We start from the raw sequence: 26451 nt of genomic DNA, 5'->3' as shown, positions 1-26451 counted from the left end.
TGCCAGGACTTTTTTGCAACTTTGCTATATGTCAACAGTTTGTGGAAAAAAACTGCACAGTTTACCAATTAATGTGAAATACTGCTGAGTCACGTAGCAATGTTTTGCTATTAGTGACCATATTATCGTCAGTAGTGTGTGGCATGGTAGTGCTCCGTGCATCCATGGCTAAAACATGTGGCATTAATAACAATAGTACTTAGAATGGCAATGACACTGTGACACTGAAATATCCTCTGCGTTCAGGCGGTCTAGCATGGTAAGGAGCACCATGGTATCACACAATGCTGTGGCACGATGGGTGGTACTCTTTGGGACGCTGATGGCAATGTTATAAGCACTTAAGAGTGAGGTTCTGATGCTGTCAGCTTCAATTAATTTTTTCTCAAATTGCGCGCCGGTTCGAACAATGATGGGTGAATGTTATGTGGAAAAAGGATGCATTTTATTGTGATGTAGGAGGGGGCTGGGCATTTTATGCTGAAAGTTGTGGCACTTCCACTCCTATTTGCAGATATTACAGCATACTGTAGACTATTTTGTGAATGATAAGTAAACAGCCTGCACTGTTAATAAGTTATATTTATTTACACTTTTGCGCTGATTTATCAGCTGCAGCGCCAGTAACATTTACGTTCATTTTTACTTTTTTTTACTGGAATATTATTAAAATACCTTATTTGTTTATTGCAGTCCCAGACACCAGCACCGCTCTGATGCTGCACACTTTCTGTTGATCTTGATAAGGCCAGATTCTACTCTGTAGATTTACTTGGTGACCCGTGGCCAATGGTCTTTATTGCTTGCTAAGAAAGTGTGGAGGGGAGAAATAATTCACAAATAATAAATTTCCCTTCCTCATGCGACCAAAGGACTACAGACTCTTAATCCAATTCAAGCAAATTTATTATAAGGCCTAAAATAACAGTACATAAACACACCTCAATATAAGAGTATAGAGATACATTACTACTAATACAGAGCCAAGCCTACAAATATAGTTCAATCAGCACACTAGGCACAGAACAATGGATTCCAATATCAGAAAAACAACTGAGAATAGAAGCTGTGTCCAAATCCCTTTTCATTTGTATTTCAGGAATTAAAAGAATAATCTTTCCCTACTCTGCTTATAGAGTGACATCCCTGCCTAGCTTCCCAGTTGAATTCCCCTCAAACGCTGTCAGCACGTGTTGACTTCCTAAGAAGTGCACTCACGTTAAATCGGTCAAGTACCGTAAAGCTACAGAGCTCATTCTAAGATGCCCCCTTTCCTCAGTCCAAAGCAGAAGTCCTGCAAAACTGTCCCTGTGCCTATTACATAAAAGACAAAGTTACACCCCTAACAGGTCACATGGTAAGGTATTCCATGAACACCTCCTTTGAGTAACTTTCCACAACTCCAATTAATTTGAGCTCTCTCCGACGATCTTGGTTCCCAGGTTTCACCAGGCATGAAAGGTGTCCTCCCTTCTCTCTGTTTAAGTTCTTCAAAGATATTCCTCTCCTCCCATGTATCTTCTTAAATCTAAAATAAAGAGTTCAAATACCTGCACATGCAGTAGGGGCAAAAGGAAAATTTCTACACACACATACATTCTAATTAACTTTTAAATTGAGAGCAAACAAGGAAAAATGAAACTTAAGGAAAACGAAAGTTGGCCTACAAGATTGGCTAACCTAAGAATGTTCTTAAAAGCACACCCATTACACAAGTATCTATACAAATCATTTATAAACAATGGGTACATTTATATTGCATAGGATCCATAATGCACATGCATGATTACATGATTTCTCTAAACACGTGCAAAATCCTAATCATGCCTGTATATAACATTACCAATGTAATTGTGGTGTCTTAACATGGAGATGTAAACTTCACTCTAACAAAACGAATCACAGCAAAACAACAGAATACTTGCAAGTACATTTGGTCCAAGAGTATAATGCACCCTTACAAATTTTAAGACAAATCCCGTACCCAAATCTTCGTATATTACAGACTTAACAGAGCCGCACTCACCTGTGAATCACTGTGTGAATTAGTATGCCATCTGCCTTCATAACCACTGCTCAGAGTAGTACAAAAGGGGGTGGTGATGGACGGAGCATCTGAATCAATCAATCACTCACATCCAGTCAAAAGATCTGGGTTTAATCCATCACCGTTCTTTAGCCCACTCTGCCACCCCAGTTCAGACATGGCTATATGCAAATCAGTCTGACCCTGTGCCTCATGGGAACAGTTCAGCCCGAACTGCCAAGCCATGTTTTCCCTGGACCGGAAACAAGCTTCCGAGGACCGGTTTCTGGCATTCCAGCCGTCTTCAGCCCGGCTTGCTTGAATCCAGTGGCAAAGTGAGCAAGGGACTCACGTCTGAGCATACCCTGCCACACTTATGGCGGCCAAAAGCGGTACAAAAGGGGATGGTGATGGACAGAGCATTTGAATCAATCAATCATTCACACCCAGTCAAAAGATCTGGGTTTAATCCATCACCGTTCTTTAGCCCACTCTGCCACCCCAGTTCAGACATGGCTATATGCAAATCAGTCTGACCCTGTGCCTCATGGGAACAGTCCAGCCCGAACTGCCAAGCCATGTCTTCCCTGGACCGGAAACAAGCTTCCGAGGACCGGTTTCTGGCATTCCAGCCGTCTTCAGCCCAGCTTGCTTGAATCCAGTGGCAAAGTGAGCAAGGGACTCACGTCTGAGCATACCCTGCCACACTTATGGGGGCCAAAAGCGGTACAAAAGGGGGTGGTGATGGACAGAGCATCTGAATCAATCAATCACTCACACCCAGTCAAAAGATCTGGGTTTCATCCATCACCGTTCTTTATCCCACTCTGCCACCCCAGTTCAGACATGGCTATATGCAAATCAGTCTGACCCTGTACCTCATGGGAACGGTCCAGCCCGAACTGCCAAGCCATGTCTTCCCTGTACCGGAAACAAGCTTCCGAGGACCGGTTTCTGGCATTCCAGCCGTCTTCAGCCCGGCTTGTTTGAATCCAGTGGCAAAGTGAGCAAGGGACTCACGTCTGAGCATACCCTGCCACACTTATGGCAGCCAAATGCGGTACAAAAGGGGGTGGTGATGGACGGAGCATCTGAATCAATCAATCACTCACACCCAGTCAAAAGATCTGGGTTTAATCCATCACCGTTCTTTAGCCCACTCTGCCACCCCAGTTCAGACATGGCTATATGCAAATCAGTCTTGGCTTGGCAGTTCGGGCTGGACTGTTCCCATGAGGCACAGGGTCAGTTTGATTTGCATATAGCCATGTCTGAAATGGGGTGGCTGAGTGGGCTAAAGCATGGTGATGGATTAAACCCAGATCAGTTGACTGGGGGTGAGTGTTAGATTTGCTCAAACGCTCCGTCCATCATCCCCTTTTGTATCGCCTTGCTCAGAGTAGACCACCAATACTTGCATGATGATAAAGCCTCAAGCAGTAGTTTTCAACATGGGAAATTCAATGCTTGCTTATCTGTACCCGTCTCTTGTTTGTTTTTTGTTGGTGCATGAAAGAGAGTGAGCATGTCATACATGTACCAGGACAGTAACAGGTGAGAAACAAGTAAGCCCTTCGTGACAGCAGTAAACAAAAATCAGTCGGGTGCAAAGGGGGTACAAACCATACCTTTGCTGCAGTCAGTGCTCATTGTTGCAGGTGCTCAGAAGCAAATTAAACCCTCCATTCAACTTTGAACAAAAGGCAGCGAAGTTTACTGAGAGAAAATGTTCAAAACAAGGCGAAAGCTTAAGAACAACCGAGTCTTAGTCACACTGCAAGAGGGTGAAACCAACGCTCGAACAGGGGGAGGAAATGCATCAGAGAGCGCAAAAAGGAAGCAGCTGTAACCGGAGCTGCCATTGGTTCTTCGATCTGATCTGTTTGAGTGTATGAGGGGCCAACAAGGCGGCTTTACAGAAGGAGGCGACAATCAGACGCGGGAGCTGGAGACCAGAGTTCGAGTCTCGGCGCTGGCTCAACATTCTTTGATTCTTAGCAAATCCGTTAATCTATTAATTTAAATACACAAATCACAGGATCTACTAATATAAATTTAAAAAAAACGCGATCTTGTAGTGTTGGGGTAGGGAGAGACAAAGTAAAAAATATTTTCAATGCTATCGGTCTCGCATTTAAATGCGAGACCTATGGCATTCCAAGTAAATGGCTGCCATTGTCCCGGCTGCTTCAAAAGGGGAAGCGGTACAGTAAAAAGGGGTCCCAGAACCGTGTGTGTTTGGTCACAAGAAAAAGATATATACACATATGGACATAATTACATGAAGCAAGATAGAAGAAGGAATTTCACAATGTTCCTAAAAAACCATTCATTGCATCACATTATATTCAAAAGCATTTGTGCCCCGGAGAAGGCGTGAGGGAAAAGCAAAACAAAGGGGTGCAGAAGTTATGTGCAAAAAGTCAAAAGAGGAATAAGGAATAGATATATGTATCAATCATATTATTACACATTAGTATCGACAAAGTACACTGGCTCTAATTCAGCCAGAATGAACACTACAGGACAATATAGTACATGCTCTATAATTTTCAATAATTCACAAAACCATGCTTTCAGCGCCTCAGTGATTATTCAAACGAATGTGCGCAAGCTGGTCTGGGGGGACTAGTGTTGACGTTTCGACCCTGTGCGTGTACTAGGTATCCGTAGACCTTAGGCTGGGGTCTTCATCAGGACTGGGGGGTGTAGTGGGGCAGGGTTACCTGAGAAAAATTGTGCGGACATAATGATTATTATTGGGCAAAAAATGGCCGCTAACAACAACGTGAAAGGAACTGGAATATACTATTACCATGGGAAGGTAAAGTTCAGTCCGGGCCATCCGGCTCCAGAATGATGAGAAACAGTGGGATCTGTGGAAAAAGGCGAGGCTGAATGAGCTCGCCATTAATTAAACAGAAATGCCGTCTGAATTGACGGAGTCACGTTAGTACTCACTTGTAATATGCAAGTCAGCACTCTATCTTGGGGATGGATCAGTTGTCATAAATATTCAAAGAGCCACGTGGTGGTCAGCGTACGAGCTGCCAAGAAGGTCAGATGTTTATCTAAAAAACACATATGCACACGGGAGAAATATCGTAAGACCAATGTGGCTACACCACTTCAACAATTCAACAACACTAAGAGGGTGGGGGAAGCCGGAAACGTACCTTCAGCTAGAATGCAAATGCCACAGACGCGCGGAGTCCTCACGGTCAGGATGCAACCTGCTGCGCGTGTGAGGGCCGCGTTTATCGTAGTACGGCACGTTGACGCGCTCACGGGGGATGCGTGAACAGCCATAGTGGAAAGACTCGGTTGGGCGCGTATATGAAAGAGGTGTTGGGCATTGCAAGATTCAGTGATATACTGCTAAAACATAATCCCATGATTGCCCGGGAGTCAAAGGATATTAAAGAAGAAATGTGATCTACATTCAAAATTCTAAAAGATCACTGGTTTAAAGGGCAGATTCAATGGGTGTACAATGTATACAGGTGGGCCTTAAAGAACCCGTTGACATCAATCGACCATATGAATAGACATAATTGCTAGTCACGCACCTCCCGAGCACGGGGGTGTAAGCGGATTACATATTGTCTCAATGTTGTTGCGGCCAAAAACGATAGTATAAGCCTGATGCCCTGTGGCAAGCCAACGGACATGGTGGAGTTGCAGAAATGCAAAATACGTCAGGGTAATTTGGCTCGATTAGAATGGTTTACTACATATATATACTCAGCCTAAACAAAAGATCAGGAGAATGTGTAGCACCATGCACCTCTCAGGCATGAGGGTGAAGGTGGATTCCGTGATGGTTGGACAATATACCCATATGAATTACCAATAATACACAATACTGATGGTTTAAAAGGGATAACATTAGACCTTCTGAAATGACAGTAATGCACAGTGACACGTGCCTCTCAAGTATGAGGGTAAAGGTGTCTTACATGTGACCTAGTCATGGAGGAGATAGATCAAAATGAAGAGAGTATAGGAAGAGAAGAAATTCCTGCCTGATTAACATAGTGTAGCCAATTGTTCATGACTGCTATCAAGTTTGTTCAGATCATTGTTGATTGAGTCCAAAAATGACATCCACTTTGACTCTCGCATGTTAAGTATAGTGCACATGTTACAACCCCTAGCTCCTTTGGACACCTTCTCCAAAACAGTCCATTCAAGATCCTCAGGGGTATGTTTTAAACGCACAAAATGTTCGACAAGGGGTGCCCTGGGTGTCATACAGCGTATCCTGCTGAAGTGTTGTAGTATCCGTACTTTGATTTTTTGTTGGGTCTGTCCAACATAAAGTAGCCCACAGGGACAGCGTATCGTTAACGTTTGTGGTGTTACAATTTGTGTGGGATTTAAGCACAATTTTCAGATGTTTGTGTACAAACTCCTTTGACTGGATTGTGGTTGCACAAGCCTTACAGGAACCACAGCTATGATGGCCCGTAACTGGAGGCAGATTCCATAGAGTGAAAATCGTTGTGGCTTCAGGCGGATCCAGAAAGGACCGGACAACCTGGTCCTTGATGTTTCTGGCTCTTTTATATGAATGCAGGGGCAAAGTCTCTTGTTTTATGACGTCTGCTATGAGTTTCCAATGTCTATTTATGACCTTCTTGATGCCATTACTCTTGGTCGAAAAAGTTGTGTAACAGATCATCCTCTCACTGGTCACGTCCGTCCTCTCTCTGGGTTGTAGGAGACTTTCCCTCGGGCTGAACCATGCTCATTTTTTGGCTTTCTTAATCAGCCTGGCTGGGTACCCTCATTCCAAAAGATGGTTGGACAGGTCTTCTGATTCCATCATGTAGTCGTACTTGATTGAGCAGTTCCTGCGGATGCTCAAGAACTGCCCAAAAGGAAGATTATCACGTAACCCTCTTGGGTGGTAACTGTCGTATTTGAGAATGGAATTTCTTTCAGCTGGTTTACGGTATAGAGTTGTGTGTAGTTCATTCTTATCCGAAAGTATTGTTATATCTAGAAAGTTGATGCGGTGAGCATCGGATTGCACTGTAAACTGGATATCTGTGGTCCTCAGGTTTAACCAAGTGTGGAAGTTTGTAAGTTGGGGCTCAGCACCCGTCCAAAGCAGCAGAATATCGTCGATATACCGTACCCACAAATACACATTGGGTAGGAATGGGTTGGAAATGTCAAAAACATGTCTCCTTTCAAAGTCATGAAATAACAAACAAGAACCATTAGACCAAAGTCATCCATAAAAATGATGGCTAGATCTGGGGAAAAAGTTGCCCCCATTGCCACGCCTTTGGTATGCAAGAAAAACTCATTTTGAAAGATGAAAAAGTTCTTCATCATTGCTATCTTTAACAGAGCAATAATGAAATCGGTTGGCACCGGTACTGGTGCAGTTCTTGTATCAAGTGCAGTTCTTGCCACCTCCAGGGCATCGAGTTGTGGAATACTTGTGTACAGGGACACAATATCACAGGTGACCAATAGCTCTTTTGTCGGGTCAAAAGGGCGTCCATCCACTATGTTGATGGTTTGCATAGTGTCGCGTAAATAAGTCTTTGTGTTCTCCGCGATGGGCTTTAAAAATAGGTCAATATATTTACACAAGGGTTCAAGCATTGACCCACATCCGGAAACGATCGGACGTCCCGGTGGGTACACCATGTCTTTATGCAGGTTTGGCAGAGTGTAAATTGTTGGTAGGCTTGGGTGGCTCTGGTTAAGGTACTGAAATTCATGTTTTGTGGGGAAACCTTGGTCTAGGCCCCTTTGGGTCACTTCCAGGATTGCCAGCGCTAGGCTCTTTGATGGGTCCGTGGACAGTTTCTTATAGCTCACGCCGTCCATCAGTTGTCTGTATATCTCGTCCTTATACTGGGCCACATCCTGAATTACAATGGCCCCCCCACTTTGTCGGCGGATTTAATTACTACTGCCTTATTCGCTTTGAGGGCCATTAATGTGGTCTTCTCAGTGTTGCTGATATTAAATCTGATGTACTTGCGTTCAGCCAGGAGTTTATTGACATCTTGCAGGGCAAGCGGGCATGGCCTGCTGAACGTAAGCAAAGCAGGTTGTTGTGCCTAATGTGGGAGAAAATCAATAAAGAAAATAGTACACGTACGGTGCATCAACCAAGTGAAGGAGCCAGTAGCTATGGGAGGTTACAAATGAAGACATGCCGTACTAAGGAGGGACTAACTAGCCTATTTGAGAATCAGAAGACAGAATTAATGAAGGACAAATACACAAGCCAATGAAAGATTTGGGGGGTGAGTGGGTGGGGCTTCTCTCCCGTACTCTACTTCAACAGATTGCCAGAGCAGACCTTTGCATGCTGGCTCAGGCTCAACCTAAAAAGGTGCATAAGGTGGCAGAGTGAACCTGTCCTCACCCACAACCCCATGGGAGTGCCCAAAGAGATTATTTTGGTATTAACATAAAAATATGAGTTGTAATGCAGGATTCAAAGATCCAGGACATTTTCTGGGTTTGCTTGGATCCTCCTGGGCCTCTGCACTAATGAATTCAGTAAATAATTGGTGAATTCTAAAAAAGGAAATATGCCCTAATGCTGCACTTGGCAAAAAGTCACACATGGGGTTGGTACATGCAGTGGGGTGGGTGCAGAGTCTGGCTGCAGTTCATCTCCTGCAGTCAATTCCATGCAGTAAAAGGCTGAAGATCTTGTACAGTAGTAATTACCTGCCCATTGAGGGTAAGGAACAGTGCCTTGCCAGATGCCAGACCCAATTCACAACCTCATTTGGAGAAGAAGTTGGCCACCCACAGAGAGTTGAGTGCAGGGCCTGGCTGGAGGAGAAGAATAACTGCTGCCAACCCCCACAGTTCAAGGCCAAAGGCTGTGTACAGCAGGAGTTGGCTGCACATGGTGAGTTGGTGCAGATGCTGGCCGGAGGTACGGAAGGCAGTCAATTCGGCTGCATACAGCAGAAGGCTGTGGTCACTCCTAAAACATAAGCAATGATCTCACCATTAATGAAACAGATGCAATATAATATGTTGTAACTCATCTTACAGATTGAATTACATATCAGATTACCCTTAAAGTTTTGAAAGAGAAGACCTTAAATGGAGCTAAATTATTGTCATCAATGATGCCATTTGAGATGTCATCATTGATGTAATCAAAGATGCCATTTAACACATCGTAAGTGAGGCCAAAAGCAGCGGATGATGTGGTGCTAGTTATTGCTTACTGAAGGATAACTAGTGAATTTCAGGTTTTTTTCATTGTTTAAACGTAATTTCATCCATTATTTAAAAAAATTTAATTCCCATGTGGGACAACATTTGTGGGAAGTAGGCAATGGTAAGGTTTCACTTCCCCTTCACACCTGCTTTGAAATGTGAATAGCTAATCACTCGTTTGAGACCACAATTCCAGTCGTAAAACATTGGTACATACAATACCAAATCACAAATAGGAAGGAACGCCCTTTACCCACCCCTCCCTTTATGTGATTCGATATGGGTCAGTAAATCCATTTTGCTAGTTCGAAATGCTTTTCCGACTCACAAAATTAGTTTCATAGACATTAAAAAAAGCCATCAAACATTTGCAAACCCTGTGATTTTGCAAATTACAGGGTTTGCAACAGTAAAACGGCTTTGTATATCAGGTAAAAGAAACAGAATCATTCTCTATGTAGAAAGTAATGGAGTATTTTATCGCCTTTATTATAATTTGAGCAAGGACATGTTTAGAGGGCCAGGGGCTGACAGTGGTGGACATTTTTTAAAAACCATATATTTTATTGGTAGGAAACAAGATATATAAGTACCAGTGTACAGACATCATACGGCAACATACTACCTCCCACTGTAAAACTGTACATATAAAACTGTGGTAGATATTTGTAAGACAATCAGTACAGATGAGACCTGCCAACTGGGCAGTCCTAGAAAAGTCCATAATATATGGCCCACTCCCACCACAATCTACCCCCAGGGTAAGATAGGAGATTATGTAACCTGCCCTTCTTAAATCATGATGTTGACCTGACCTTCAGGTAGCAATCGTTCTGTAGGGAGTTACTAGGCCCAGCTAAGGATTATAAACAGACATTACCATTGGTAGTAGAGTGGACATCATCACAATACAGCAATGGTGGCTGGCCATCTGGGCATGACTCAATGTCATAATCTGGAAGTCCACAGCCTAACTGTGGTCCAGTGGCATTTATTGGTGTGCTCAATACAATCATGTCGGTTGTGTCACAAAACTCTGCTAATGGGTACTTATCTAGACCTCTCTTCTCTTCCCTGCGAAGGGGTTAACTATCTGCATTTGTCAACCGTATAACTAACTTTCTCCACTGTAAAAGCAAGAGAGGGATTGGGAACTTCCACTTCATTGTTAGGACACATTTAGCTAAAAGCAGAGCTACATCTATGTATCATTTAGGGGTTACCTCATTGTTAGGTCTAGGAAAGAAACCCAGCAAGCAATGTTGGTCATTGGTAACGTCTGATTGCTAAGTAGCCTGTGAGATATCATGCAGCACCTTCAACCAATATGTTTATAGCAATGAGCACAACCACATCATGTGCAAGAAATCTGCTGGAGATGCTCTGCATCGTGAACAAGTGTCTGGCTCAGTAGGGTACATCAAGTGTAGCCTGTGAGTGGTCATTATGTAGGATGTATATTTGTATGCACCAAACGTGGACATTCCTGGGGACTTTGCGATGATAAGCTATGGTTCTCAACTATTATGGGTCACTGAACTCCATCCCCAGAGATACCTCCCATAGATGCCCTAAGGGAGCTAATAGAGCCCAAGGGTCGCAGTGGAAGGTTTTGTGGAGCCAAGTAATAGGGGACTGACCATGCCCAGTGCTGCGCAGTATATGGAGTATTGTATGTCTTTCCCATACTCTATCGACTATATTCCACTATTGGGTGAGCGTGCTATTGCACAGGGTTTCTATTCAGGAACAGAAATATGCTTGGGACCATAAAACATTAGCAGATAGAGAGTGTGTCACCATACCACCTAAGTACCATGAGCCACGGTCTGACAAGCTATAGTGTCTCACTTGCCCTCCAACTCATACCCAGAGAGACAGGTGGATTGACACCCCAGTACATAACACTCCCGACCCTCTCAGGGATTGTGGTGACAGAACTTATCCTTTTCCTCACACATTTGTACTTGTCCACAATAAGATATGACAGAGACACAAAGGAAGTTTGAAATGTTTATGTAAAATGTCACACTCTAGAATGCAGTATACGGGCCTGTTGGACCTGCGATGGGCAAGCCCAGCACAAAGGGGGTAGCTTGGCTCAAGTGACAAGGCAAGTGAAGGCTGTAGTGTTAAGCCGGCTCTGACCCAATAATAACTCCTTGTACATCCACACCAAAAAGAAGGACACCACACCACTGCTGTAGAAAAATATGATTCCTTTATATAAAAGTTCTTTGTTGTAAATAGGGTTGACTGGGAAAGCACATATACATTTATTTTGGTCATACAGTTCTGGTAATAAATAGTATTAATAAATAGAATAACTTCAGGAATGAGTTTCACAATAAATATCAGAATAAATATCAGAATAAATATCAGAATGAATATTGGTTCATTTAAATAAACAACCACATGTTTCTTCTGGTATCGCTGCCACCAATTAAATACTTTAGAATCATTACATCTGCAATACGTTTCAAATGGGAAAGATAACTCTTACAGTTTATGCTGTTTTCAATGACCAGGTATACGGCTTCTCTGAGCACAAAATAAGGTTTGGGACTCTTTAATAATCACTCGAGGCGTATGCGCGTATATCTAGAAGGCAAGGAAACACAGTAAATACATCATTTGCACTCGGTGGTCACCGGGATAGGATCTCTGCTTTGCCTGTGAAGTCTATGCGCGCCTACGGGCTTTAGCACCACTTGAGCACAGGCGGCACCAGTTCAAAGTCATTAGACTGACGAACGGGCTGTCGGAGAGGTCACACAACCTTCGCGCACAGTCAAATAAATGCCGGTTCACAGTTCCTTCACAATGCTGCATTCACTATGAGGACACGGGCCCACCTCACATCGGCTGCAATTAACATACGATTCAGTCGGGCACAGCACTCCTCTCGTTAGCGACGGGGCTCTCAGGGGCTCCACGGACCTCCCTCCGACTTCCGCATTCAGGGTGGTTCCTGCCCACAGCTACAGCTCCCGGGTCACTGGGGAGTGGCAGAGACGCTAGTCCCGCCCAACGAAGGCCGGCCTTTCGCCGCCCCGGCGCACCACCTCACCTTCAATCTGCGCAGGAAGCGCTCTACGCTGGTGGGGCTCGGAGACGTCCAAGCTCCCCTCTAGAGGCACCTGTCGCGAAGGGGCACAGCTGACGATCGCTGTCGCGGCGAACTTGCTCTCGCCTCGCGACTCGATAAATCGATCACAGTTCACCACCGGGGGGGCGGGGAGGCACATGAATCTGGCCACAGTCTTTGGGGGCAATGAGGTACTCGCTGGGCAGGCGCTTTAGGCGCTAGATCACTTCTCACGTAGCTGACTGGAACGCTCTACTGCCTGCGCTACCAGCCACCTCAGGGGTCAACAGGGCAGGTGTCAATCTGGTGTCAAGTCTGGAATCTCTTCTCTAGTCTGAGCAATCTTCATCTACATCTAAAATGGCCACCAGGGACTGGGCCTTATATAGCCAGTGCCCTGGGGTACCGGCACGAGCCAGAAGGTTCTAGAACCTTCTCTGGCTGTGACAATGACATGGCACTCTTGAGGGGTATTTAGGACACTCACAGAGCAGCCATTTTGTGTACCTGAGGAAAATAAAGGAATTCCTGTCAGAAATGCGCGCCAAACAAAGGGCGCCAAAACCTCAAAAGGCCAGGGTTCATGAAGGCTCCAATGGGAGTCACTTCACATGAGGAAAAAGGGTGTCCACCATTTTAGGTTCATTGATACAGGTTGACAACCCCAGCTTGTAATGCCACAGATTTGGGCCAGGCGCCTTGTAAATAGGTGCCACAAACCTTGTGAGCAACTGGGCATCAAGGAACATCTAACCCCATGAGACAACACATAAAAAGTCCTGGTAGACAAATAAAAAGCGACAAATTTTGGGAGGTACAGGGGAACAAAAGAAATCATAGTGGTGAGGGGACTCTCAGAAGCAGACGGGTCTAACACGCGTCCCCCCCAGCTGAAAGTGGGGAGAGCTACCCAACCCCTTGGGAGTCCTCAACACTAAGGCGGAAATACCTGGAGAGACCGTCTGCATTGGCGTGGTCAACTCCGGGCCGGTGTTCCACCCGAAAGTCCATTCCCTGTAGGGAGATAGACCACCTCATCATTTTGGGATTTTCCCCCTTCATTTGCATGAGCCAACGAAGGGGTCGGTGGTCTGTCTGAACAAGGAAGTGTGAACCAAACAAATATGGTCGCAGCTTCTTCAGTGCCCAGACCACCACAAAGGCTTCCCGCTCGATGGTACTCCACCTCAGTTCCCGGGGTAGCAGTCTCCATGACAGAAAGACCACGGGTTGATCCAGACCCTCTTCAGTGAGTTGCGATAGCACCGCCCCAATGCCAATGTCGGATGCATCTGTCAGGACAATGAACTCTTTTGAAAAATCTGGAGCCTTCAGGACTGGAGCTTTACACAATGCTTGTTTCAGAGTGTCGAAGGCTCGCTGGCAAGCCTCCGTCCAAATGACTCTCCTGGGTTGCTTTTTGGCCGTGAGTTCTGTAAGGGGTGCCACGATAGTGCCATACCCCTTCACGAATCGTCTGTAGTAACCTGTGAGGCCCAGGAAGGCTCGGACCTCAGTCTGGGTCTTGGGGGGTTTCCAGGCCATGATTGCCTCAATCTTCGCCTGAAGGGGCTGCACCGTTCCCCGGCCCACCAAGTGTCCTAAGTACACTAACGACCCCTGTCCAATCTGACATTTGCTGGCCTTGATCGTCAAGCCAGCCTGTTCCAGGGTTTGGAGAACGGCTTGCAAGTGCTGCAAGTGATCCTCCCATCTGCTACTGAAGACAGCTATGTCATCCAAGTAAGCAGCAGAGAATGACTCCATCCCGGTGAGGATCGTGTTCACCAGCCGCTGAAAAGTGGCAGGAGCGTTCTTGAGCACAAAGGGCATGACGCAAAACTGGTAGTGTCCATCAGGTGTGGAGAAGGCTGACCTTTCCTTGGCTCCATTAGACATGGGAATCTGCCAGTACCCTGCAGTGAGGTCAAGGGTACTGAGATATTGGGCAGCTCCCAACCGGTCAATCAATTCATCCGCCCGAGGGATCGGATGAGCATCCGTTTTGGTTACCGAATTTAGTCCTCTGTAGTCCACACAGAATCTCAATTCTGGTGTGTGCCAGGTGGGGCAGCTTTAGGAACTAACACCACCGGGCTAGACCAAGGGCTACTTGAAGGTTCGATGACTCCTAGCTCCAGCATCTTAGCTACTTCGCTTTGGATACTGGCCTTCACCTTGTCAGACAGCCGGTAAGACTTTGACTTCACAGGTGGGCTGTCCCCTGTGTCCACGTCATGGGTACACAAGTGGGTCTTACCCGGGACAAGGGAGAACAGAGGAGCGAATGACCCCAAGACCTGGCGACATTCCTCCTGCTGCTCAGGAGTCAGGGTTGGCGAGAGTTTCACTCCGTCCACTGACCCATCCTTTTCTTGAGACGCAAAAAGGTCGGGGAGAGGCTCCGTGTCCTCTTCCTCCGATCCGTCAGTCACCATAACCAACATGACTTCGGGCCTCTCGTAGTGGGGCTTGAGGCGATTGGCATGTAACACCCGATGCGGATGCCGAGGGGTCTTTACGTCCACCAGATAGGTAGACTTGCCCTTCTTCTCCAATACCTCGTAGGGGCCTGTCCAACGATCCTGGAGGGCACTCAGCTCTCCAGGCTCCATCACCCACACCTTCTGGCCAGGCTCCAACTCCACTGGGTGAGCGTTGTGGTCATACCACGCTTTCATGACTGCCTGACTGGCTTCCAAGTTGTCAGAAGCTTGCTTCCACAACTTAGCCATTTGGCTTCGGAAGGCCAGCATGTAGCTCACCACATCCTGGGGAACTTTCCGGGGAGACTTTTCCCAGGAGTCCCTCACCAGGCTGAGAGGTCCACGTACAGGGTGCCCGTACAAAAGCTCGAAGGGGCTGAAGCCCACTCCCTTTTGCGGCACTTCCCTGTAGGAAAAGAGCAAACAGGGTAGGAGGACGTCCCATTTCCTCTGCAGGCTTTCGGGTAGACTTCTGATCATACCCTTCAAGGTTTGGTTGAACCTTTCCACAAGACCATTGGTCTGTGGGTGATAAGGAGTGGTGAACCTGTAAGTCACTCCATACTCCTTCCACATGGCCCGCATATATGCTGACAGGAAGTTGGTCCCCCTGTCGGACACAACTTCCTTGGGGAATCCCACTCGGGTAAAGATCCCCATCAGGGCCTTTGCCACTACTGGTGCAGTAATGGTTCTCAGAGGAATTGCCTCTGGATACCTTGTGGCGTGATCCACCAGGACCAGGATAAACCTGTGACCGGATGATGTAGGTGGATCTAGGGGCCCAGCAATGTCGATGCCCACCCTTTCAAAGGGGGTGCCAACGACGGGAAGTGGTTCCAGGGGAGCCTTCAGCTTCGTCCCTATTTTCCCACTGGCTTGGCATGACACGCACGACCGACAGTATGTGTCGGACGCCACCCTCATTCAAGGCCAATAAAAGTGGGGGGCAAGCCGGGCAAAGGTCTTGTCCTGACCCAAGTGTCCTGCCAAGGGAATCTCATGAGCCAACTCTAAAAGGAAGGCTCGGTAACACTGTGGGAATACCAGGGCCTGTGACAATCCGTGCACTGGCGCCCTGGGTTCACTGTAGAGGAGACCATCCTCCCAGTAAACACGATAGTTCCCAGACTCGTTACCTGCTGCCTGGGCTTCAGCCTGTTGCCTCAGACCCTCGAGGGTGGGACATTCCCTTTGTCCCTTGCTCAGTTCCTCCCTGGATGGTCCTCCTTCCACTCGCCACTCAGCGGGGATAGGCAAGTCCTCCAACGGAACCATGTCCTCCTCCGCGGACTCCGGGTCCACCTCCACAGGTGGCCTATCCGTCTCACGGGGCATGGACATCGAGGCAGGCTCCTCCTGTCCTCGAAATGTTCCCTCATCAGCAGCTGGGTGGGCCATTGTTCCAGGCTCCAACCCACGCGACTTCTCCTCCTGAGCAGCCGCAGACCTGGTACTCACACAGGCCCAATCAGGTGTACCCAGCATCTCAGTTTGAGTCCGGTATTCCACCTCCTTCCAAGCATTGTGCTCTATATCATTACCCAGCAGACAATCGACTGGCACGGCGGGGCTTACGGCAACTCGAAGTGAACCTGCAAGCCCTCCCCACTCAAAGGGAACCTCGGCCACAGGATAGTGGCCCATTCTGCCGTCAGCCATCGCGGCTGGATGAAGTACGCCTGGAATCACCTGCTCTGAGGACACCAGATGACTCCTTACCATAGTCATACTGGCTCCTGTATCTCTCAGAGCTTCCCCTCTATGGCCATTGATGGTGACCCATTGCCCATACTTGGTAGTATTTGAGGGCACCTGGATCTTTGGAACCACCTCCCGATCACCCAGGGACACTAAGGTGACACCCGCCCACTCCCCCTCCTTAACTAAGGGCATCTCCTCCCCGAGCGCTACACTAGCGACTCCCGGGGCCTTTCCTCCAGTGGGAGGGGGTGGTCTCTTTGGGCATTTCACGTCTCCCTTATAATGTCCAATACCACCGCACTCATAGCAATGGATAACCCTTGGCTGCTGACTCTGGCCAGGATTAGGGTTCTTCTGCGGGTTAGCCTTAGAAGTGGAGAAGAAACTTTTCCCCTTAAAGGTATTTTGGGGGCCTTTGGAGAACTCCTGCTTCTTGTTATCTCCCCCCTCTTTCTTCTGGGGAGCGCCCTGTCCGGACTTCTGAGAATCTCCTCCCGTCCCCTTCGTGGACACTCGGGTACTTGCCCAAATGTCCGCCTCCTCAGCAAGCTTACGGGGGCAAGTAAGTTTGCAGTCTACCAGGTGTTCCCTCAGCTCGGGAAGACATTTCTCGAGTAGATGTTCCTTGAGTATCAGGTCGTACAACCCTCGATAGTCCTCCACCTCATTACCTTGGACCCACCCATCCAGGGCTTTCTTGGCAAAATCCAGGAAGTCAACCCAGTTCTGTGAGCTCAGCTTGTGGCTGCCCCTAAACCTTTGCCGGTATTTCTCGGGGGTCAACCCAAACTTCCTGATGAGCGCCACCTTCATGGCGGGGTAATTTACCTGTTCCTCCCGGTCTAGGGCCAATAGGGCATCCCTACCTGTCGGAGGCATGTACCGGTATAATCCACCACCCCAATGCTTCTCATGGATCCCATGGGTTCTTAAGGAGACCTCATAGGCTGCCAGCCACTTGGCTATGTCGTCTCCAGCGGTATAACTGGCGACTACGTCCTTGGGTAAATGGGGCCTGGGCTCCCTGGCAAATTCCTTTGACTCGACACCCTTCGGAGTGATGTTAGGGGCCTGGAATTCGAGTTCTCGTAGCTTGAACTTGTGTTCCATCCTTTTCCTTTCCATCTCCAGCTTGGACTCATGTTCCAACCTCCTCCCCTCCCTCCTTTCTACCAACTCCATTTTTGCTATTTCCCACCTTAACAGTCTTTCCTCTCTCCTGTCAGCTAACTCGGTTTCTGACAACCCTCTCGATGACACACTACTGCCCTCCTGTGAGGTTGCCTTGGGGCTGATTGACATCTCACCCACCCCCGGGGGACATTCCGCAGTCCTATCAATGACAGTACCTCTGTCCGATTCCTCCTCCTCCACCGTTCCCTCCGTGTGTGCTTCCACCCATGCTCGCAGACTAGTACGGAGCTCCTCTCTTTTGGCCCCTCGCCTGACAAACACTCCCCTCTCCTGACAGAAATCCTTGAGCTGTGCCACAGTATAGGTCTCCAGCTCTGACATTTCGAATTCCATCTTGTCAGTGAAAAGTGTGGACCACCACCCCGAAGTAGGTGACCAGGGTAAGAACTTTGAGGGTCACTTCCACCCACCTCCAGGAAAGAATTTGGAAAAAGCAAAACGTTGAATTTGAGGGCCGCTAGGAGAAAACTCCGGGTGTGTACCTGTGGTGCACACTGAATTATTATGGGGTTCAAAACAAGCACGGCTCGCAATCCCACCCGCTGAGCACCAATTTTATGTTGGACCTGCGATGGGCAAGCCCAGCACAAAGGGGGTAGCTTGGCTCAAGTGACAAGGCAAGTGAAGGCTGTAGTGTTAAGCCGGCTCTGACCCAATAATAACTCCTTGTACATCCACACCAAAAAGAAGGACACCACACCACTGCTGTAGAAAAATATGATTCCTTTATATAAAAGTTCTTTGTTGTAAATAGGGTTGACTGGGAAAGCACATATACATTTCTTTTGGTCATACAGTTCTGGTAATAAATAGTATTAATAAATAGAATAACTTCAGGAATGAGTTTCACAATAAATATCAGAATAAATATCAGAATAAATATCAGAATGAATATTGGTTCATTTAAATAAACAACCACATGTTTCTTCTGGTATCGCTGCCACCAATTAAATACTTTAGAATCATTACATCTGCAATACGTTTCAAATGGGAAAGATAACTCTTACAGTTTATGCTGTTTTCAATGACCAGGTATACGGCTTCTCTGAGCACAAAATAAGGTTTGGGACTCTTTAATAATCACTCGAGGCGTATGCGCGTATATCTAGTAGGCAAGGAAACACAGTAAATACATCATTTGCACTCGGTGGTCACCAGGATAGGATCTCTGCTTTGCCCGTGAAGTCTATGCGCGCCTACGGGCTTTAGCACCACTTGAGCACAGGCGGCACCAGTTCAAAGTCATTAGACTGACGAATGGGCTGCCGGAGAGGTCACACAACCTTCGCGCACAGTCAAATAAATGCCGGTTCACAGTTCCTTCACAATGCTGCATTCACTATGAGGAAACGGGCCCACCTCACATCGGCTGCAATCAAGATACGATTCAGTCGGGCACAGCACTCCTCTCGTTAGCGACGGGGCTCTCAGGGGCTCCACGGACCTCCCTCCGACTTCCGCATTCAGGGTGGTTCCCGCCCACAGCTACAGCTCCCGGGTCACTGGGGAGTGGCAGAGATGCTAGTCCCGCCCAACGAAGACCGGCCTTTCCCCGCCCCGGCGCACCACCTCACCTTCAATCTACTCAGGAAGCGCTCTACGCTGGTGGGGCTCGGAGACGTCCGAGCTCCCCTCTAGAGGCACCTGTCGCGAAGGGGCACAGCTGACGATCGCGGTCGCGGCGAACTTGCTCTCGCCTCGCGACTCGATAAATCGATCACAGTTCACCACCGGGGGGGCGGGGAGGCACACGAATCTGGCCACAGTCTTTGGGGGCAATGAGGTACTCGCTGGGCAGGCGCTGTAGGCGCTAGATCACTTCTCACGTAGCTGACTGGAACGCCAGTCAGACACAACGCCAGCAACCTACTGCCTGCGCTACCAGCCACCTCAGGGGTCAACAGGGCAGGTGTCAATCTGGTGTCAAGTCTGGAATCTCTTCTCTAGTCTGAACAATCTTCATCTACATCTAAAATGGCCGCCAGGGACTGGGCCTTATATAGCCAGTGCCCTGGGGTACCGGCACGAGCCAGAAGGTTCTAGAACCTTCTCTGGCTGTGACAATGACATGGCACTCTTGAGGGGTATTTAGGACACTCACAGCCACCGTACTGGGGTTCTAGAGCAGCCATTTTGTGTACCTGAGGAAAATAAAGGAATTCCTGTCAGAAATGCGCGCCAAACAAAGGGCGCCAAAACCTCAAAAGGCCAGGGTTCATGAAGGCTCCAATGGGAGTCACTTCACATGAGGAAAAAGGGTGTCCACCATTTTAGGTTCATTTATACAGGTTGACAAGGCGCCTTGTAAATAGGTGCCACAAACCTTGTGAGCAACTGGGCATCAAGGAACATCTAACCCCATGAGACAACACATAAAAAGTCCTGGTAGACAAATAAAAAGCGACAAATTTTGGGAGGTACAGGGGAACAAAAGAAATCATAGTGGTGAGGGGACTCTCAGAAGAAGAAGCAGATGGGTCTAACAGTGCCACAATCGGAAAACAACTGACTAGCAATAATACCATCAGCATTGGCAATAAACCATATATTATGAAGCGCCCTGTCATATTATAATACAGAATAGCCTAACCCCCCTCCCCTTCTATAGAAACAAACTGATTATAAAGCAAAGATCTCTGGGTTTAGTAGTGGACCCAGTACCTTAGCATACGCAGATGGACATTGTGCATCTAAGATACAGTTGTGATGTTCTCTTGGGAAATATCTGTCTCTGTCTGTCTGTTACATTGCTATGCATACCTATATGACAAGGCTTACATGTTCATAAACAACAGGTGCATTTCAGTGTTGTGTCTAGGTGTGAGTGCCTGACTAGAACAAAATAACAAGGAACATTGTTGTTTGACCTTGTCTGCTAAATCCCAGGAAAGAAAAAGACAGCGAACACAACTGCAGGTTCTGTTTGAAAATATAATGTGGCACAGATGAAAACGTGTTTATATAGTAACATCTGCACAGCTAGTGTGCCCAGTGCCCTACACACTTAGGCTAACACGTCTAATAATACCATAGAGCAAAAAGGACCCACCAATAAGCTTGTACTGGGCTCGCAGTGCAGTGGCTGAAACTTGCTGAATAAAATATCAGAAACACCCTGAGGAGTAGGACTTGTCAAACTCTTAAGTGGTTTCAATAGATTGCGTTTCTAGCTGTTGTGTTCCCACTCTGCAATAGCAATTATTGGTAATGCCAACAGACCTAGCTTTAATATGCTAACTCTCACACTCTGAGGGGCTTATTTATGAGCCCTTGCGTCACATTTAGGCCGCCATTGCATCACTTTTTGTGATGCTGCAACGGCGTAAATAATGGGCAACTTTGCTCCATATTTCAAGTGATGCATCTAGGCAGATGCGTCACTTCGTAAAGTCTTGCGCTACATTGTACCTCCATCAGGTATAATGTATGCAGGGTGGGCGTTTCCCCACATCAAAGCCTCATTGAAGTGTTGCATTGAAATCTATAGGATTTCAATGCGCCGCTTCTAGGATGCCACTGAGTCAAATCCTTACACCTGCCTCATAGCAGGCGTAAAAGTGATGCCATGCTATAATCATAGCCCTACCCCCTGCTTTGTTGGAATTGTGTCATTGCTTCTGACACAACTCCAGCAATGTGTCAGTATTGCACCAAATGAGACATCAGTTATACTGACCTATCTGCCATTCGTTTCGACATGATGCATCATACAGTAAATATGACACATCTATGGTGTCGCAAGGAGGGCGCACTGAGAAGTGTTGCATCACTGCTTTGTCGCACGGATGTAACACTTCCCATAAATAAGGCCCTGAATTTGCATATGCCTACGGGTGCATGTCTTGGCAAATTAAACCCATTTCTACTGGTTCTGCCTTGTCTTCAACCCTCCAAGTGAGCCAGGGTGGGTAGATTCATCAGTGTCTCCTTCACCAATCTACCGCCGCCCAGAGAGCAAGAGTCAGCACAGGGTACATTGGGAGGAGGGGGTATAAACATCCAGGTAGGTGGAGAGGACTGTAGCAGATAACCAAGATTCACACAAGGTCACAGTGGGACACCAAATTGAGTGGTAGGAGCAAGCAGGTACAGATGACGATGCTCCCAGTGTGTCCTGGCTCCCATCCTGTTCCACTCATTGTTTTGTTAATACGAGCAGCAGCGGGTGGATCAGGGATGACGTCATGCCACTGTGCACCTGACTGCAGTCAAAGCTTTCAGAGGAACCTGTCCATCTTTCTCTTCAAGATGGTGTTGGGCAGCTTTTCTGCACACACCCTGGCACTGTAATGTGAACTGTCCATAGTTCTAAATATGCTGGAATTTACCCACCTAACTCTATAGCTCAAATCACCAGAGTGCATGGATATAGATGGCCCTTCACAAGTGGCTGCTCTCTGCGTCCCGGAAGTACAATTGAGGGCGATAATGCAAGCCATGTCAGTGGTCTTTGCCTGCTTCTACACCCTGTTTGATGACAATGGAGGTGCTCGTTGATGACTTACGAGGAAGGCTTTGCATTGAGAATACATTCAACACAATGTAAAACTGCACACACCTCCAGTTGGCTGATACTTAATGAGAAAGGCACTTGACTCGAGCAATGGGTGTATGGGTCTGACCAAGCTGACCTATTGACCTTCAGGAAACCTCTCAAGACCAGGCTGTTTGACCAGTAGCTGATGCTTCCCCACCCCCCTCTAGCACCTTGAGACCCTCATGGGTAAATAGCGCGCTTTACAAATGTCTTGATTGATTGTTTGACCAAGCAAGCTGGTGCTTGCTTACTCATTGACCACTCTGTGCATTGTTCACAAATGATATTGGCTATGTTATACCTAAAAGAAATGTGGGTATAAAAATGCAGCACAAAGTTCAGATTACTAGAACTATACTGTGAACGTTCTTAATTAATTTTGTAATCCTTTGCTTCCTCATATAAGGAGGTATCTCTAAAATTGCCATCCATATTGCATATTTTAGTAGCAGAGGTTAGCAATGCATCCAGGCTTTTTTATATATGCATGCTGACAAAGTCATGCAGAGTCCCAATTTCCATTTATATGAAAATTAATGTATGTAGATTTCTTATTTTTTTTAGAATTTGCTTAGATCACTTCAATGTGATTTTTGTAGTTTGCCTTGTTTAGAATTTAAAGTATTTATCTATAAAACGTGAGAAATTATTTATGAAGATATAAATGTGTGTATGCACGTGTGTGTGTGTGCGTGTATGTGTGTGTGCCATCTCACATCCCCATTGTATATAATCTGTTGATTTTCGAACCGTTCTGCTTTGCAATATTACTCTGGGATATGAAAGAGTCCTCCTGTGGATGACAACTTTTTCTACGATCGTACACGAGCGCCTTATTTTTCCATAGCAATGAGCTGAATTATGGTAAAAACTGTAAGCTCAGTAAACACCTTCTTCTCCAAAGCCAGTGCATATATCTCTTTTCCCCCTGTTGACTACAGTATTGTATTAGATGTTGCCGGAAGGAAAACCATGCATTTTTTATGAGATATCCGACTTTCAGTTCTTTAGTTTTACAGTGAAACAATTTGGAAAAATGGAGCTTGCAGCAAAACCACATTCAAAATGCATGAGTTGAAATGTCCTCGGCATAAATATATTGTTACCCTCAATAATTCCAGTAGGTTAAAATTTAGAAGCTCACCAGAGTGCAAAGAAAAAATGTTTCGCTGTCTCTCCATTACAAAAATGTGCACCTCTTTGGTATAAAAGAAACTTAAATCAATTGTGTTTTCTGTACCATGGCACAAAATGCTTAGGTTTAAGCATTTAAGGGCTTATTTGTGAGAGGCTTGTGTCACATGAATGTCACTTTTTTGATGTTCCGGCAGCACAAGAATCTCAATCTTATCTATGAGGGGACGCAAAGCCAACCTGGCCGAATTTGCATGGCCTCATGGATATGGAGTAAGAAAAAGCAATGCAGGTCACTTTGGGGTATATTATCAAGGGGTTTTATCTCCGCTTTTTTGGCTTTAAAAGCCAAGAAAGCGGAGATAAAATTATCTCCCTATTACCAAGCTGTCGCTAACACCAGTTAGCGACAGCTAATAGGAGATAGCGACCATCATGGGCCCCACTTTGCATGTCAGTGATATTTATCACTAATGACATGCAAAGTGGGCGTGCCAAGATGTTAGCCACTGGAAACAGTCGCTAACATCGCTATCTCCTATTACCAACTTTTGGAGATATTCGCGCTAGGCGCGAATATCTCCAAAAGCTAACACCTGCCCTGAGCAGTTCTTAGCCATGTTATCCAATGGGAGGTGGATAACATGGCTAAGAGCATTTGCTCGATAATGCATGAATATCGCTGACTTTTCAGCGATATTCATGCATTGCGGCCGTTTTTTATCGCATTTGCGATAAACCTTGCTAATAGCAAGGTTTATCTGCGATAAAAATCGCCGATTTGCGGCGATAATTTTTGTCTCTAAACAAGTTAGAGACAAAAATTATCGCTAGTTGTTGGTAATATACCCCTTTGTTCTCTTACTCTACATCAATTAGACATTCCATGAGCGTTTTGATGGGGTTTTCCAATCAACACCAATGGATTTTGATGCACCCCCAGATTTACTTAATCGTGTAAGCCTGGAGCAGCGCCAAAACCTTATCCCTTCTAGAGCAGGCATAACAAGGAGAATCCATTTTTTTTGCTCCTCGTTTATTCCTCGTTTCAGGTGTGCAGCAGCACACATGAAGAAAATCCCTCTCTGGATTGTTTTTCTGCAGAAAGGTGCCCCTTTGTGCACAAAAACAATCCTACCTGCAACAGAGACACCCTTGCACGATGGTGCAAGGGTGCCTACATTGGGGCTAGATGCAAATTGTGCACCAGTACAGGGGGAAAGGACAGGAATGCACTGTATTTTATAAAAATAGTGCATTCCTGCCCTTTTATATTGAACTAGGGCAACAGAGCAGGAAGACTTGCCCTTCGGCAATTCCTCATAAATGAGGCCCTCAGTTAAAACTATTCTTTTTTTTTAGTAAGGAAACAGATACACCAGATCAGGAATATGACGTCCCAGAGCTGATATTTAACACTTGCCCTGGCTAAATAACACACAATGAAAATATGAACTAAAGATATTATCGGTACACAATATACTGCTCCTGGGCAAACTGTAAAGAATTTTTAACAAGGAAAAGACAGGTTTTCAGTACTACTCAGGGGCTTATTTATGAGAGCCGTGCATCACTTTTACACCATGTAAAGTGGTACATGCATGACACAGGGCTCTCATTTTGATCTATGAAGCCATGGAAAGCCACACTGCATGGCTGTGGCCTCAAAGATCATGATTAAGACAATGCAGCGCAAATTGCTGTGTCACCTTACTCTGCTCCCAGGATACATTCCATGGGTGTTGTGGTGGGTTGTCCCACTCATTGCCCATGGAATTTGACGCTGCCTCAAATTTACAAAGTGAAGTAAACCTGGGGAAGCTCCAAATTCATATGCCTGAGGAGGGGTAACAAGGAGAAATCTGTTTATTTCTCTTCATATTCTTCCTCTTTCCACATGTGCTACATTCTGCAGCACACATAGAAAGAGGAAACGCCTCTTAGCATTGTTTTTGTGCAGGAAGGGGCACCTTACTGCATAAAAACAGACATGCATGCAATGGAGGCACTCTCGCACCATGGTACAAGGGTGCCTAAATTGGCTCTGGACTGCAAAAACAACCAGCAAAGGTAGAAAGTACAGAAATTCACAGTATTGCTTAAATACAGTGCATTCCTTTCCTTTCACTTTGGCGTAGGACTGCACAGCAAGGTGCCTTGTGCACTGCCCAATGCAAAAATCCCGTAAATAAGCCCTTCGATATCTTTTAACAATTACCTCAACAGTAAACATCTCCTAACATCAATCTCAGTCAGAACACTCCATTCTTGCTTCAGGAGTATTAGTCCATTGCCCTATGGTGGGATAACAAAAAGTTCATGGCGAAATTTAAATACTCTAGTGTAATTCATGTATTTCCAGTGTGTGAAATTCACCATATTCACATGTTTCGCTTTTGTAAAGTTTTGACCTGTGGGAAACTATTTAGTGTGCAAAATATTGTAGTGAGAAATAATTTGTGCTCAAACTGTGCCCTGCTGGTATTTTGCTCAGGGAATTTGCAAAATGTAGCAAAAAGCAAACAATTTTGCACACCCCTACGATGCTGTATGTATGTATAATGCTAACCATATTTCATTCTTGATGCACAACCACATTTTCCACAGAAGATTGATTTCAGTCTACTGCCTATTAGTTTTGTTGTATTTTAGCTTGGAAACAGGTGAACATAAACTATTTAAAATTGGTGTTTTGAATTTGAGCTTCCATTAAAACCTATATGCATTTGAAACCAATAGCTAATAGAACAATGAAATGCCAGTTTTCATGTTTAAAGTTCATGATTTGATACACGCTTGGACTTCATCTGTGCTCTGATATCACGCTTGACTTGAGAATATGCCAGCTTTTCTTATGTAATGTTCTTTTCTATCAGTTTTTCTCAACCAATAAAAATCAGGCTTTTAAAAAACAGAAACATGCATCCTAGCTTTGTGTAGAATGTTGTCGAACAACCAATCATTTCTTTTCTTTTTTCAAAACTGCATATTGTCCACCATTTAAAAAAATCTTACTTTTCAAACTGCCATTTCATTAACAGAGACCTTCAGAGTGCAGCCAGACCTC

This window comes from Lissotriton helveticus, chromosome 4_1 (assembly GCF_964261635.1).
Source record: "Lissotriton helveticus chromosome 4_1, aLisHel1.1, whole genome shotgun sequence".
Taxonomy (NCBI): Eukaryota; Metazoa; Chordata; class Amphibia; order Caudata; family Salamandridae; genus Lissotriton; species Lissotriton helveticus.
Note: the sequence above shows the minus strand (reverse complement) of the source record.